This window comes from Pinus tabuliformis, chromosome 2_1 (assembly GCF_031772625.1).
Source record: "Pinus tabuliformis cultivar Carrire ecotype Pingquan chromosome 2_1, CPIR1, whole genome shotgun sequence".
Taxonomy (NCBI): Eukaryota; Viridiplantae; Streptophyta; class Pinopsida; order Pinales; family Pinaceae; genus Pinus; species Pinus tabuliformis.
Window position 1 is genome coordinate 965,054,686 of NC_142299.1, and position 11,231 is coordinate 965,065,916.

General features: G+C 41.0%; 1 pseudogene; it reads left to right on the top strand.

Moving 5' to 3' along the window:
* Positions 1 to 5,458: 5,458 nt before the first annotated feature.
* LOC149203846 (glucose-6-phosphate/phosphate translocator 2, chloroplastic pseudogene) lies at positions 5,459 to 10,844 on the top strand (annotated as a pseudogene).
* The last annotated feature ends 387 nt before the right edge of the window (positions 10,845 to 11,231 follow it).

Below are 11,231 nucleotides of genomic sequence, written 5' to 3' on the forward strand. Positions count from 1 at the left end.
GGTCGATAAGGTTGCTGAATTACTCCAAAAATACCAAGACTTATTCCCTACGAAGTTTATGGATGTAAAAGGAATAATCAGGGACCTAAGAATGATGAAGATCATGTTAAATCCCAACGCGAAGTCAGTTAAACAAAGGCCTTACTGTCTCAATCCAAAATACAAGGAGAAGGTCCACTTAGAGCTAGACAAGATGCTAGTGGCAAACATCATTGAGCTAGTGGAAGAATCTGATTGGGTAAGCCCAATGGTGGTGCAAGAGAAGAAGCAGAAGGATGAGATAAGGATATGCATGGATCTCACAAAACTAAATGACGCTTGTGTGCATGGTCCTTTCCCGACTCCATTCATGGATGAAGTGTTAGACAATGTAAACATTCAGGAAGCATATTCCTTCACTGATGGGTTATCTGGGTACCACCAACTCAAAATCGCGCTAGAGGATAGTAGCAAGACAACCTTCGCTATTGAGTGGGTTTGTTTTCAATACACTATAATGTCATTTGGATTGAAGAATGCGCCTACAATCTTTTCCTGCATGGTTGTTGTAGCATTCAAGGAATTTATTCATAAGTTCTTGGAGGTATATTTTGATGACTGGACTGTATTTGGGCTCGTTAAGCGCCATGTAGCAAGCTTGTGCCTAATGCTAGATACCTGTTGAAGGTACCAGATCACGCTCAATCTCAAGAAGAATCTATTTTGTGTTCATTTTGGGAACCTATTAGGGCATGTGGTTTGCAGACAAGGATTGATGGTAGACCCCGCAATGATCATGGTGACACTGAACTTGGAAGTGCTGAGGAGTGTGAAACAGTTATGTGCTACTTTAGGACATACAAGATATTACAGAAATTTTATCAAAAGTTATGCCCAAATCACTGTGCTTATGAAAAACATTTTGAAGAAGGATGTCATATTCTACTAGAACAATGACTGTAAGAAGAGCTTGGATATATTGAAAGAAAAGATGGTTACTGTGTCGATTCTAGTCTTCCTGGACTGGAAGAGAGAGTTCCATGTACATGTCGATGCATCATGTATAGCACTGGGAGAAGTACTAACACAGGCTGGAGAAGAAGGCTTGGACCACCATATCACGTTCGCAAGCCACATATTATCCAAAGCAGAAAAGAACTATTCTACCACTAAACACGAGGGGATAGTTATGGTGTATGCACTCTAGAAGTACTAGCACTACTTGCTAGGAGGCCATTTTAAGATGTATACCAATCACTCTGCATTGAAGTACCTAGTCAATAAGCCTTTGTTGGGGGGATGAATCTGCCAATGGCTCTTATTGTTCCAAGAGCATGATTTTGAATTTGTTGTGAAGCTGGGACGATTGAACGCTGGAGTAGACCAAATGTCGCACATCGAAACAGGGGAGGAACCTAATAACTTGGAAGAAGGATTTCCTGACATGCAACTATTTTCAGTTCATGTTGCAGATGGTCATTTTGAGGATATAATACACTTCCTAACTACAGGAACGGAATCAAAAGGATACATTGTCTGGCAAAAGAAGGAATTAGTGGTGCACACAACAGATTTCTCTATCATTGCTGGGCATATGTACAAAATGGGTACTGATGAGAGATTGCAATTATATGTACCTAAGTTCGAGAGAAGAAGAATCCCTGTAGTCACTCAAGGGGGTGTTGCGGGAGGAAATTATGAAGGGAGAGCAACCGCGCAGAAGATTCTACACGCAAGGTTATGGTGGCCAACCCTTCAATAATATTCAAAAGTATATTGCAAGGCATGTGATGTATGTCAAGGAATGGGCAGGCCATCGCGGAGGGATGAAATTCCTTTGAATCCACAAATGACGTTGAAACCCTTCAAGAAGTGGGCGATAGATTTTGTAGGACCCACTCAGCCACAAGGTAAGAGAGGGGAAGGGTGCATTATCACTACGACGGGGTATTTGACTCTTTGGGCAAAAGCACAGCTGGTGAAGGATTGCACAGGCACAATAGCTATGAAGTTCCTATTTGAGCATGTACTGATGCGATTTGTATGTCCAAGGATCTTGATGAGTGATCATGGTACGCACTTCCTGAATGAGATGATCAGTGCACTAACGGAGGAATTTCAGGTATATCACGAGAAGAGCACTCCTTATCACCCATAGGCCAATGGGATAGTGGAGGCATTTAACAAAGCTATTGAGAACATGTTGAACAAGGTTTCCAATGCTCAATGAAGTGACTGGGACCTACACATACCTGCAGTATTGTGGGCTTATCGAACGACATGCAAGAGGTTGACGGGACAAACCCCTTTCAGGCTTGTCTATGGTGTGGAAGCTTTAATGCATATGGAATACATCATTCCTAATTTGTGCATAGAAGTGTTCATAGGTATGATGGATCGCGGAGCCTTGGAAGAGAGGCTTGCACAACCGGATGAGCTTGAAGAAGAAAGATTTTTGGCTGGATTTCACCAGTAGTTCCAGAAGTAGTGTGAAAAGACATGGCATGATCGACACATGAAGTTGCACACATTTAAGGTAAATGATCTGGTTTCGTTGTATGATAGGGCCTTATGTTATTAAGGAGATTACTGATGGAGGAGTGGTACAGCTGGTCAAGTTAAATGGAGATTTGTTCATAGGAAAGGTGAATGACAGTTTCTTGAAGCCATACAACCATGAGACCAAATGAAAGTGGCATAGTCTTAGCATTCCAGGAAGCTGAAAGGAGGCGCGGGACTATAAACTACATTGCTCGGGTGGGGGAGTTGTGCGACGGGAAGATGTGGTGAAGCAAGGACATGTCACTGGGTTCACGGAAACGTGGAGGGAGCTATGCTATTCAGGGAGAAATCATGACCATTACGGCCAATGAGAAGTGAGGCCAAATGGAGCAGGCGGCCAACGCTTAAGACGAATTTATGGCTTCGATCCTTGAAAATCTGCAGCCAATACGACATTAATGAAAATATTTCAGGGGGAATGGTCGAATTTGAATTCAAATTTCCCTATAAATTACAAGTGGTTTCCCAGTGAAAAACACTTGGCATTTTGAGAATTAAGTTGTTGCACTCTCAGGTGCACATGAACTATGAATTCTTTCAAGATCCGATAGCGAGTCTGGCATTTGAACAATTGTCAAAACAGACACAAGCACTAGTGAAAAGTGTCATGTTAACCCATGCAGAAGCTATGAACACTGGAGGAGTGGCTGCGGTGGAAAATGTGCAGGTAATTGATATGGGGACCGAAGTAGCTACCTGAGAAGTAGCCAAAGTATTATCGGAGGTCCTTAAATCTCCGAGAATGTCGAGACCGAAACCAACCCCAACCAACGAGACCATGAAAGACAAGAAGGGCAAGCAACTTGCCATACCGTTGCATGCATCGCCAAGATGAAACCCACCAAAGCCCACTGCCCAGGAGACAGGTAAGGTTATAAACATAGAAGCAGAAGAGGAGGATATCAAGGACATCCCCATGGATGATGAGGATGTGGGAGTGGAAATAGAGGAGGTTGAAGCCTAGGGTGTAGACCCTATTACACGATTGTTGGAGTATGTCCCTCGATGTAAGCCTAAGTCCAAGGTCCCAAATGACATTGATGAAAGTAAGACTCCCCTGAAAACCCCTCTGCTACCAGATCAAATCACTTTTGACGGTCTGTGTTTGACACGAGTGTCGATTTTGAAGCTTGAAGACTGGGACTTGGTAGACCATGAGAAGTTTCCGCACGTGGCAACCGAATAGTTGATGCACCACATCATAGACATGAATATGGGGATGACTTCACTAGAGCTGTGAAAGTGTCTCAGAGAAGTAGAAAAGGTAGGATTACTCAACCTTCTCTAGTTGCTGCACTATCACTACACCCCTGTGACAGTTTTGGTTGTCAAGAAGCTATTGTGCTTGGTACATTATGGGTGTCTATGGTTGGAGGAGCCGATACCCATCACTAATATTTTGATTCACTGCATAACACGCTTGCCGTATATAGGCAAAAACCTAGCTATGATCTTTGGCGGCAAGGGTGGGGAGTTGGCATGTGGAGAATCAATGAAAGAGAAGTTCAAACTAGTAAAGAAGCCACACAGGTACGCTATCTCCAGCATCTGTGACCCTGTTGTGAAGGTGGTGATGCAGATCCTTATAGGGAAGGTGATGCGGAAGTGCCATGCTAATGAGGTACCAGTGCCTGTCGTTGTGCTCGCATAGCAGTGCATGGAAGGAGTCCAATTTAACTAGTCAGACTACCTTCGCGGAGAGTACTTGACGAACTGCTTCGAATTGCAAGAGAAACGCAAGATGTTCCACTATGTGTGGATCCTGTTGTTGATTATGGGAGCTACTAGTGGAGAGCCAATTCCCCTCAGTTTCATCAGACCTTCCTGAAGTAGTGAAGTATGCTTCGCAGTGGGCGACCAAGGACGTGGAGCATGTTCGAGACACCAAGATCTTCTAGATCTTGATGGAAATGAATATCAGGATGGCTATCAATTGCAAGCCATGATTGTCGCCCACAGTCTATGCCAACCTATAGAGCTATGCTGAGTTTAAGGTTTATTTCCATCGGATTTCAATCAGTGTGTGGAAGGACCCTGCACAAAAGTGGTATGATTTGTCGTACCTAGCCACAGATGATGCCATCGATGCGGTGATGGATAAATGGTTGGCAAGTGGTGCACCTCGACAGACTTGGCGGTGGGTGCAAGAAAGTCTGCCGCACAAAAGAAGAAGGAAGAGGCCAAGCTAAAGATGGCACAACTGGTCGAAAAGAGGAGGAAGGAGGTCGCTGAGAATGCCCAGGTAGAACAAACACGAAAGGAGGCAAGAAAATAAATAGGTGGCGTAGAGTGGATCTCTTACAAAGGCTCGCAGTTGCCTTCACCCAAAATCGAAAAAGAGGACACAGAGCAGCACAACACGAACACTCAAGAGACATCTCGCTATATTAAGCGTCTGAGAGAGCTGGAAAAAGAAGGGTCCAGAAAGAAATACAAGGCAACCAAGACCTTGCTAGACCCCATTAAATTGTTCGAGGCCAACTTATATGACATCGGTGACACAGTTAGAGATGTCACCACAGAATCCCTCCAACAATTTAAGAAGCAGTAGCAAGTCCTCCTAGGGGCCATTCAGATCAGGCTACAGGAGTTGCAGACCTGAACATCTTAAGCTGGTATGCCATCCACCAGCTTGGCTATTAGCACATCAGAGGCTATTGATATGCTGTGCACATAGGCTTCCAGTGTGCTAGTGTTGCCAGATGGGACACTGTCAATAGAAAATGAGGTTGACAGACCCATTGTTAGTGCCTTGAAGGGAGTGGTATTGAACCTGGCAATGCTCCCATGCAAAGCACTCCACCTCTTATAGGATGGAGGAATTGTAGTTATGAGGGCCCATGAGCACCATGCCCTCTAGGTGAACAGTGAACATAAGATAAACAATAATAAGATGTCCTTGCAAAGGAATGCTTCCATGGCCATTGAGGCCAAGGCGACTAGCCAGAATAAGAAGATCATACAGATCATGGAGGAGGCCTGTAGAATGGTCTCAGAATTGGCCATTCTGGAGGAGGAGCCATTCGAGGTCTGCATCCACAAATTTTCCACAGGGGTGCGTGACACTCGGACAGATATGACATGGGTTCAGTTGGAGCTGAACCCACAAATTACAGAGCTCTAGTTGAGGGCTTAGCCTTCAACACCGCCAGAGGTAAAGGAACAGTGGGTGGCCACTATGACAGAAGAAGTTTTGGCAGTGGAGAGTGCAGTAGCAGACTACACATAGTTGTTTGAACAATTGTTTGAGGTCCTGACCAACTTGCAAGAGGACCCAAACATCTAGAGGCTAGAAACGGAAGCATACAAACTCCAACAGTGCTATGATGTAGTTAAGGGCACAAGGGGATCTATCGAGCTGACAGAGAGGTTAGCCAAGCTGTAAGAAGCCAAGTAGCTGAAGGAAAGAGGTGGACACAGTGCTGCACAAGGAAGCAGTGCTGAAGGCACAACTAAAGCTGTGGCTGGAGGAAGCTTATATCGTCACAGGAAACATTGAAGGAAAACTTCCGAGTCTACAAGCAACGCAACAATAGCTTGAGGCTGACAGCGTAGGGGAAGTAACCGAGAATATAGTCGAAGATGCAAAGTAGGTAGCAGCTCAGTGCACAACCGAAGTTACGGTCATCAGGGTCGAGCTAGACGGGCTTCATGCAAAGATCTTTGTGCCTATCGAGTGACTCAAGGGAGAGTCACGATGCTTATGTTGGGGGCCTATTCCCCCAAGGTCAGTTTTGGGGCTAAAAGCCCATGTTTAAGGCAACCTTTTGTAATATTATTCTAAATAATTCACATTTTGTGGTCGCGGAGCACGAAGGTGTTATGTGTCACAAAGGGTAGTCTGCCCTTAGTTTTGTAAAGTAAAGTTGGCTATAAGAGATCTACCCATGGTCTGTGGACCATGGGATTGTATAGAAAGAGCTAAGCTCTAAGTAGTTAGGGGCAGGAAACATGTAAGAGAGTCATAGCTTTAGAGCAAGAAGTCTAAGTCTTGGGTTGTAGCATAGGTAGAGGCTCTGTAGCTAAGTGCGCAGAGGCCTAGGGTAGAAGTCCGCAGCTGAGTGCGCAGACCCCTGCAGCTGTGTGCATAGGGTGGACAGAGTTTGTAAACACTTGGAAGATATTAATAAAAGGAGTTATTCTGCAATTTCTGTGTCTTTGTTCTATTGATGCATTTGGATATTTTATGTATGACTTTCCTTTATTATGCTTATACGATGCACGAATGAATGCCACTACATTGAATAATTGAACGCAATTACGAATATCTACTTGCACGGTGATAACTTTAAGTAGTTGACAAGATAAGCAAGTCACTTAGGGTAATTGAGGAATCTACACGGCGCGCTGCCATAACAACGTGAAAGTACCTGAGCCCCAAGTTAGGGTTGTGCAAAGGTCGATCATATACTTTCAAGAAGGTATTGAAAGCCAAAATAGAGAGTTTGTCTTACAAGCGCTAGAGTGGGACCATCTGTGTGAAGGCAGGGATAAAATAAACCAAACGACATCACAACCATCACAGGGTGCGGAAACTTGGTTCCATCATTCCCCCATACTGCTTCGGGTAAGACTTCAGTCCACGCTCTATGGGGTGATGTCGAAAGGGCCAGTAGTGTAGGGATTTGTTTGGCTAATTAACGTTGAACCTTGGTCAGGCCCCCTCAAGCCAAAAACTATCCCCCCAACCATATGCCAATTATAATGCAATATTTCATGCAGATGAACACCATTGAGCTAGATACCGAGTCTGAGGAAATACATTTGTATGGGTAATTTTACATCAAATGGTTTGGTCAAACACTTAGAAAATGGATTCAATTGTCCAAGTGGTTTAACATCTATACAACAAGCACCAAATTAACCCACTTTCTCCCTATGTTTCAAAAAATAAGGCTTCACCGAAATTATAAATGGGTGTTTTGCTTAGCTTCTTAGGATTTAATCGACTATGTAAGTGGTTTAGTAGAACATTAGAAAGGACTAAGTGGTTTCATAGCCAACAAAAAGAACCTAGTCATTAGGTGGTTTGATAACAAATTGACAGGAACAAGCAACTTCACAACCAATAACAAACACCCAATAGTTAGGTGGTTTAACAAAAAATTGGCAAGGACTAAGTGGTCTCATACCTAACATCAAACACCTAGTAATTAGGTCGTTTAGTACCAATTTGCAAGAACTAAGCAGTTTCCTAGCCAATAGAGAGCACCCAGTAAGTAGGTGTTTTAACAACAAACTGGTAAGAATTAAGTGGTTTCACAATCAGGAACAATCACCTAGTAGTTAGGTGGTTTAATAGTAAATTAGAAAGCACTAAGTGGTTTCACTGCTAAAAATAAGCACCCAATAGTTAAATTCAATCTCTGCTCTTAACATCGGTAACACAGGCTTAGACAAAATTCAATGGTCTTAACACAATCATAGGAATCCAATTGAAGCATCGAACCTAGTTCCAATTAAAAAAATATGCGTGAGAGAGAGTCCCATATATATTCTATGATGCATAAAGATAAACAATTTCTTTGTGTCTCGATGTGTTCTGAGAGAGCACCGACTTGGTTTTTTGACAACGTCTCTTTGATATGAGGGGGAAAAGGGAATAGGCACTGCCTACCCTTCCATTTCCCTAATGCAATATCTTAATGTATGTCAGTGAACCCTTCCAACTCTAGTTCAGCCCCAATCACATCATATTAAAGCCTATTGTATAAATTCTCTATGAGGTTGCAAGAAACTTCAGCCATTTAATTCGGCTAGGTATGGGTCATTTCTTTTCACAACATGCAAGCAGGTAAGCTTCCCTTAGACAAAGGATCCATAAAGCTATCCCCTCTTCAATTGTTTAATTAATTTAGTTTTAAATCATAATTTGTAAGTATTTAATCACATATCATCTATCGATGGTCCTCCATGCTCATGTTATAATAACAATTATCATTATAATATGTAGGTGTAGAATAGGGGGAAGTTACATTAGTGGGCCCCCCAACGAGTGAAACGCTACCTTTGAAGCTACAAAATCAAAGTGGATTTACACCACAAATAAACTCAACACCAAAATCAACATTTTCATTAATCCAACAATGTTTTGAGATTAACATAATTGCCATCAACATTTTCCAATTGATCACACATTGAACTACAAAGATTTGGTAGCCTCTTCTCTACAATATACTCACTTATAGATTTATATCTATTGATCTGAAGGGGAGGTGACATCTACCCATGGTATTTACCTGTGGTAATGTAACTCAAGAATGCTATAAATAACAAATCTCACTTTGTCAAAGGACAAATTTGTCCACACAATATAGCTATAATAGTTTCCCTTATTTTAATAAAAGGTTTATTTATGTTTTTTCTGTGTTTTCTTTCCTCTCCTGGTGTTCTGAGATCTTGGCCCCTAAGATATGGATTAGTGTTATTAGAGTAGGTTATGACTCCATGGGAACCAATGTTTCAAGGGTCTCTAGTGATTTTTTGATAAGATTGATAGCAATTTAAAGTGATGAATTATTTTCATACTTTTCTTCTCTTCTACTCATGACATATCCCAATTGCACTCGCCAGTGTTTTGGTTAATCAATGATAGGGGTTTGTGAGGCGATCAATGTGCAAGAATAAATTTTCCATCCTTAATGTCAAATGCATCGAGGGTTCCTTTTGTGGTTTGTTAGGGTGAAGCTACAATTCTCTTACGTTTTCTCTTGATAATCCAACACTTTGAAATCTCAGTAGGGATTCAATTCAAAGACTTTGAGGCTTTCCCTTTATGGGTATAAGGCCCATACCTAGAATGCAATAAATCCACTAAAGCATTACTTTTGGTTCCCTTGGTTATAGCTATACTAGTTGATGATCTCGTGAGTAATCATTGGTGTGTGTGTGTACACATGCACACTTGTAAATACCTCCATGTATTACAAGGGTGGATCCTGGAAATCCCACACATTAATCATCTAAAACTAGTTGGTTGGTTCATCCATAATTTAATTCTCATAGTAAGATAAGAGTGGGTTTTAGGATTAGGAATTCAAGTCAATTTTTATTTGTTAAGTCATTGTGGCCTTTGATGTCTACTAGAAGGATTATTTGTTATAATTATATCCACTTTTATTATAATGATTGTTCACAATAAAAAACAAATGGCATTGTCAATATATTTATGTTGTGTATTTCCATGGGTTTTTTGGATTTGGTAGTGAGGACTCATCTCTTGGAGGCCATCCTGCTTGTGATGGATAGATTAAATAAGCATTTCCTCCTTGTAATGTTGATTATTAATGTATTTATTACCTTGATTTTTGGATTATCCATACCATTTTGATAAATTAATATTAATATCAATGTTTATGGAAACTACTTTAGATCTTATCCAAAAAATATGAGTAGTATTCTATCTCGCCACTCCAATATGATGAGATCTCTCCCAAAATCCATACATGGGAAGTCTCTTGAGCTCATGACTTATGCAGGATTGAATTATCTCAAAAACCTCTGAGAAGGATAGGATTCAATTTTCATGCCAAGGCATAGCTAGTTCCTCATATTTAGTTTCTGACAATGATGTTTGTGGAAAAGTCCTTCCACAAAAATATTCTCCACCAATAGTGGCTTAGAGATTGAATATTGGAATCTACTTTATTGCTTGGTGAACCCTAAATGTTGTCTTCAACATTTACAACAAGAAAGTGTTGAATGCATTTCCTTACCCTTGGTTGACTTCAACACTTTCACTAGTTGTTGGATCATTAATGATGTGGGTGTCTTGGGAAACACATTTAGTGGATGCTCTAGATACTGATTTTGAATTTTGGAAGTCATTGGGGATGGTGGAAATTGCACATACAATTGGGTATGGTAGCAACTGTCAACATGTCCAAGGTAGCATTTTCATTCACAAAAATCATCAAAAGTGATGAGCGAACCTTTAGTGTCTTGGTCTCTCGTTTTTTAGTGCTAATCTATTGCTCACTAATTTCCATTATTGGCGGTTGTGAGTTGGTAGTAGCTAGGGAATTGAATTTTAACATGACAGCTTTCATGGGTGCAATGATATCAAATATTTATTTTTTATTCCACAATATTTTCTCTAGAAAAGGCATGAAAGGAGGGAAATCCATGGGAGGCAGAACTACTATACTTTCTTATCTATGCTATCTCTAACACTTCTAACCCCATTTTCTTTTACAAACAGATATATGGGAACTTATAGTGATAGCCTCGAGCCAACAATTTCCCCATTTTATTGCAAGGTTAGAAGATACCAAGATGAATTACCATGGTTGTACAAAGTATAGGCTAAAAAATCTTTTATACATTACATTCAATAAAATGGAAAGAAAATGTGAGCTAATTACCTAATTGGTGAATTTGGATGGGGAAATAAACATGCTAGCATTAATGTCATACTCTCGAAGGAATATTTGTTGGAGAATGTATTATTATTAGAATCATACAAGGACCACTTTGATTTTTTTATTTTCTATCTATGGCCTAAAACATGTTATGCATTTATTTGGTACGCAAATGGTGGGCTAATATATAAATCTAATGAATGAAATATTGAGAGTGTGATGCCAATATGGTTTTCGACTTTAAGATGTTTCTAACTATGACAAAATACCCCTTTTGATGTGAAGGTAATGTCATGGTGCGAGTATCAACTCACAACATTGGGAATGAAA